The sequence below is a fragment of the Rutidosis leptorrhynchoides genome, chromosome 9 (genome assembly GCF_046630445.1).
Source record: "Rutidosis leptorrhynchoides isolate AG116_Rl617_1_P2 chromosome 9, CSIRO_AGI_Rlap_v1, whole genome shotgun sequence".
Taxonomy (NCBI): domain Eukaryota; kingdom Viridiplantae; phylum Streptophyta; class Magnoliopsida; order Asterales; family Asteraceae; genus Rutidosis; species Rutidosis leptorrhynchoides.
Window position 1 is genome coordinate 366,336,983 of NC_092341.1, and position 5,975 is coordinate 366,342,957.

Genomic DNA, 5,975 nt, shown 5'->3' on the forward strand with positions numbered 1-5,975 from the left:
CACGAACTAAGAACTTTAAAAGCGGTCGGGAATGACCTAAAGGCATATAATCAACGATTCTCCGAACTTGCTTTGATGTGCCCAAATCTTGTGAACCCCAAATCTTTAAGGGTTGAACTTTACATGGATGGTCTCCCCAAGAGCATCAAACAAGGAGTAATGTCATCCAAACCCGCTAACCACCAAGAGGCTTTGAATATGGCCTGTCAATTGATTGAAACAGTGGACGAGATTGAAGTGCCGGCACCTAAAGCCAAGGATAAGTCGGGTGACAACAAAAGAAAATGGGAAGCCCCCCAATCAAGCAATTACAACAACCTCGCCAAGAAGCCCTTCATCCCCAACGGCAAGAAAGGTTATACCGGACACCTACCGTATTGTAACGAGTGCTACAAACATCATTTAGGCGAATGTGGCAAACCATTTTGCTTGAAGTGTCAAAGAAGTGGCCATGTAGCCCACGATTGTAGGAATACCGCTCCCGTCGCTCAAAAGGAGCACAATGCACCCAAGACGGGTGTTTGTTTTGAATGTGGCCAACCGGGTCATTTTAGGAGTGCGTGCCCAAACAAGAAAATCAACCCCAACGCACGCCGTTGAACTTTCAACATCGACACCTAGGATGCCCGAGACGACGATGGACTAGTCACGGGTACGTTTCTTCACAACAAACAGTATATTTCATACTTATTCGATTCGATTACCGCTAGATGTTTATTAACCAAGTCTTTGACTCGTGCTCTTTACATTCCACCTTTTTCCCCTAGACACTACTTAGGCAATTTAAGTGACCAACGGAAAATATTGTGTGCCTATAAATTTTATTGGAGGATATACGTTAAGACTTTTGACTTGACACCTATAGAACTAGGGAGCTCGGAACCTATTCGTTTAAAAAAAAAAAAAAAAAAATGTTTCCCCATCATCTTGTATAGGTTATTGTGAACTGAGTAATTTTCGGTTGGAAACCGATACCCTCTCCCTCGCATCCATGACCTCATGATTATTTCCACGAATCCCGTATGTTCCAAATCGACCTCCGTTCCGGTTATCATCAATTGGGGGTTAAGTGAGACGATGTCTCCTAAGCCACTTTCCGAACTCGCAACGTTAGTTGTAAAACTCTCTTAGTACCGTTTGATTTATTTAGGGCTCGCCCGTATCCATAAACCTCTTGAACCGCGTATGCAAATTCATATAGACTAATCTGTTATCGTATTTATAGATGACATCTTAACTTATTTAAGTAAAGAAGGAAAACGAACAACATCACCATCTTACGCTCGAACTTTTGAGAAAAGAGCAACTCTATACCAAATTCTCCGAGTAAGAATTTCTGTTGAACGAAGTCCAATTTTCTAGACCATGATGTCAATGGTCAAGGCATTACAATCAATCTCGAAATCAAGCCACATGTAATCAGGAAACTCTACCAACTCGGACTTGTATTCGTAAAAATCTTAGATCTCGTCTGTTATTACCGAAGATTCATTTCTGACTTTTCTCGTGTTACACTACTTTTAAACTCGTTAACTCACTAAGGAAAACTCTAAACCTCTCCGTGTTCGAACCTTGAGCGTGATTCTTCACACCAACATTCTAGTTAAAATCGTATAGCAACAGAGGGAACTCGAACATGGAAATATTTTTATTTGAACGCCGAAAGGCATACTCTCTCAAAAAAAAAAAAAATAAAAAAAAAAAATAAAAAAAAACTAAAATTCGTTATTTTACACGAAGAATTCGAATACTAAATTGTGGATCCGAGCAAACTTCTCGTCATCACGTACCACACTACATACCTCTGTTATTTCACCGTTACCGTCTGATATTACTGGAAATTAAGATAACACGCAATCCAACGATACTTCACTCTTCTTTGACTTAACGCCCTTGTGTTTCTGATAATCGGTCAACTATTATTCAACCCCGAACTATACAACTACGTGTACTACCTCGTTTCTCTTTTAGACTTTGACTTTTGACAACTAGAGGCACGTTATGGCAACCTCGAGATGTAAACTCATCCTATTCTAAGTCCTCATTTCACTACTATCTTTACCGTTCGCATTTCCGTTTAAAGAAACTCCTTGTAACATTTCTCCATGGATAGAGAAACTCCTCATATTACATAAGTATTCGCCACGAGGGTGAATAGTCCTAACGAACATTTTTTTTCGAACCCTAACTGACTCGTTCAAACATATCTTAAGAGATTCTATTCCAACACGGTGTATCTTTGTTAATTATCCCGTATCGAAATACTCGTTTCACTTCTAGTTTTACAAGAAGCCTCGGGACCGCGTTTAGACATGAGTACCGCGTACCATCCACAACCCGACGGACCGAACAAACATGTGATTTAAACCTTGGAAACCATAATACAAGTTTGTATTACCAACTTCAAATTTACTTGAGAAAAGTATTTTCCTTTAACCGAATCCTCGTACTACAATGATTTTCATTCGAGTTTTAACGTCACTCCTTTTGAAACCACATGTGACCGGAAACGTCATTCTCCTTTGTCGAACCAAGTAAACGATGATCAATTCACCGGGGCCGAGGTTATTCATGAGCAACCGAGAAAATTTATTCATATTCAGGCAAAACCCTACGCGACTCGTAATCACCAAGAGCTACGCCGATGTTAGACGTAAACATTTCAAATTCCACGTGAGAAACCGCGTCACGTTAAGAGTCGCACCTTGGAAAGGTGCAATCCGTTTCGGGAAACGTAGGAAGCTAAATCCGCGATATTTTGATCCTTTAAATTCTTGGGGTGTTTTGGACCCGTCGCTAGCCGTTTAGATTTTTCCGACTCATTTTGGGTCTCCGTTTATCCTACATTCGATGTATCAACTCAAAGACGTGTTTTGCGAAACGAGAACTTGTTATCTCCTTTGATGAACTCACTATCGACGATAACCCTCACTTCCTAGGAGGACCGGTTGAAACCATAAATCGTGAAGCCAAACCTTAAAACAACACATGATCCCGACCGTCAAAATTCGTTGAAATACCTTAGAACGTACTTCTCCCTCATTCGTAGAATTGGCAACACAAGATCTCGAGGAAGATTCAACGACTACTACTTCCAACTAAATTTCGGGACGAAATTTCTTTTGAGGTGTGGATAATGTAACATCCCGCCTTTTTCCGTTAAATTTATTTTTAACACCGTCTTTTTCTTTTAAATAATACCTTTCGTTATTTAAATTCGTAGTTTCCGTTGACTAACGTTCACAATAATTCCGTCATTTAATTATAACATCTCTCGTTAACTTGCGTTTTAAAAATATTCGTTTGGTTAATTCCCGCACCCGCTCTGAAACTTGAGGGACTAGTTCCGCCACTTGACCAAAGAGGTGGCTAGTAGTTGACTAGTCAACCACTCACCACCTCCACCCCTCATTCATCCATTTCTTTTTCCTTCTTTCTTTCTTTTTTTTCTCTCAAGAACACAAACATAAATCATCATCTAAATCCGGATCGGGAAGCAAACTTCAAAACAAATTACATATTTGGAATCCTCTCTTCATCCTCTACAATTTGATACCAACTTCATCTCGTTTGGGTAACTTTCTAAAAACTCTAGATTTCTATAAATTCGTGTTTTTGACTTGAAATGGTGTTAGTTAGTGTCTATGGCTCGTGTATAACATGAATATATGTTTTGTTTGCTCGATTCGTTGTTTTGAGTAACTAGTTTGAACATTTGAAATGGGTTTGCTTAATCCTTGATTTTGGATGAGTTAATGTTGTTAGATTGTTAAAGTGCATGTTTTAATTGTGTTACTAGTATCACTAGCTTCGTTTGGATGTGTAGGTTGATTAAGAAAACTTCAAAAACCCGATTAATGATTTTGTGATGTTTGACTAGGGTTTGATAGTTCTTGACATGAACATTTGGATGTTTAAATGCCATGGAATGTTAATTGTTAGTGTTTAGTAGTAATGTATGCTTCATTACCTTCAAAACGGCATATCATATGTGTGAATTGGATTCCCGAAACTTAAAATGCAATTGATGAACTTGAAACTTTGAAAATGGACTTTTAAATGATCACTTGACGAGAAATCGGTTATGGAAAATGTTGTTTTTGTTTGATGAAACATGTTTAGTTGTGTTCCTTGTCAAAAGAGCTTTCCAACGGTATAAGATACGCTTTCTAATTGTTTACGGTTTGAGTTTTGCGTTTGTTTGAAATTTTACCAAGCCTTGAACAAGTGAAACAGGCCAGGGACCAGGCCACGGCCATTGTCGCGCCGCGGAGCAATTTGTCGCGCCGTGGCCCAAAGGGTGATTTTAGAACATGTTTTTCAAGCTTTCTGACCTTCAACATAGGCATTTGTCGCGCCGCGGAGCAATTTGTCGCGCCGTGACAATTGCCTGTTTCATCCGAACTTCAGCAAACTTGTTTTGGCCATAACTTTTTGACCGTAACTCCGTTTTCGATGAATCAAATATCGTTGGAAACGTAATAAGATTTCCTTTCTAATGGTAAGGTTTTGAAATGTCAACTCAAACTTTATTACAATCGTTCTAACATGCTTTTATACTTGATTCTTGCATGAAACTTGACAACGTGATTCACATGCTATACTATTCGAGTCGTAACGAGCCATAGGACTAATTGAACACATTTCACCCGACCTTGTGTCGTAACCGGTTAATTGATATAACTTACTTGTTTAGGTCAAGGCTAAGCAACTTTCATGCACACGTTTACTTGTTGAAGTACTTTTATACTCGTGTACTCAAGGTGAGATCATAGTCCCACTTTTAATCACTTTTATTCTTTACATCGTGGGCTGAGAAACACATACATTTCACACTTATTTACTTTTCATGCTTTTACATTGTGAACAAATACGAATACAAGGATGCATACGAGTTTGAACAAAAGTCCTCAATCCAATTATCATTAATTGCACTTGCAGGGTGTAAGTGTAAGCGTGTAATTATGTTGTGTGGCCATACGGGTTTAACAAACCCTCATTCAGACGGTTCGCTACCGTTAGTGAATGAAATATAATTTCAACAATGTATAGTGTAAGTTCTAACACTAAATTCAAAATTCAGAGGGAAGATTCGGTTAAGCCTTGATAATTGGGTGCTCGTGATACAAATACTATTTTGGAATGTGAATGATTCTAGTTGAGCAATTCTTAAAGAACCTTGTGGTTCAATACAATTTACTTACTAAACCTATGATTTCACCAACGTTTTCGTTGACAGATTTCTATGTTTTTCTCAGGTCTTGCACGATATGTGATACATGCTTCCGCTCATTAATTGATACTTGCATTGGATGTCGAGTATACATGCTTTTCATGGAGCGTCTTTTGACTTTACTTTAAACCGTATCGCCTAGATTTCCTTTGTACTTATAACCTTGTAACTTAACTTTTGGTTGAACAATTCTTGTAAACTTTGAAACAATCTTTATTTTGAAATGAAGGCGACATATTTTGGTCAAACGTTATCTTAAAGACTTATAATCAGGTAATGGGACCCACGTAGCCGACGCCGTCACTTGACGATTTGTCGGGGTCGCTACAAGTGGTATCAGAGCCTTGGTTGTAGGGATTTAGAGTTCATTTGTGTCCACCCCGAGTCATAGGGTACATAGGTGAATCTAGACTACAACCGGCATATAGACTGCAGTAGGAATTACTTGACTATTTGTGCATTTATACTCGAACTCTTCTATCATATCTAACTCGTATTCGATCTTGATCTTACGTTAATAAATTTTGTTGACGCGCCACCTTGACTTTATGAAGTAATGTTAAATGCACATGAGAATCAGGGTAATATAATTTCCGGGATTATATTACGGTGATTCACATGGACGTTCCGACATTATGACATAAAGAATTTAGGGCGAGTCAAAGAAAATTTTCTCTCTATCCTTATTCCATACTCCGGTTAGTATTGTTGAAAATACTAACCAACGATATTCTTGTGTCAT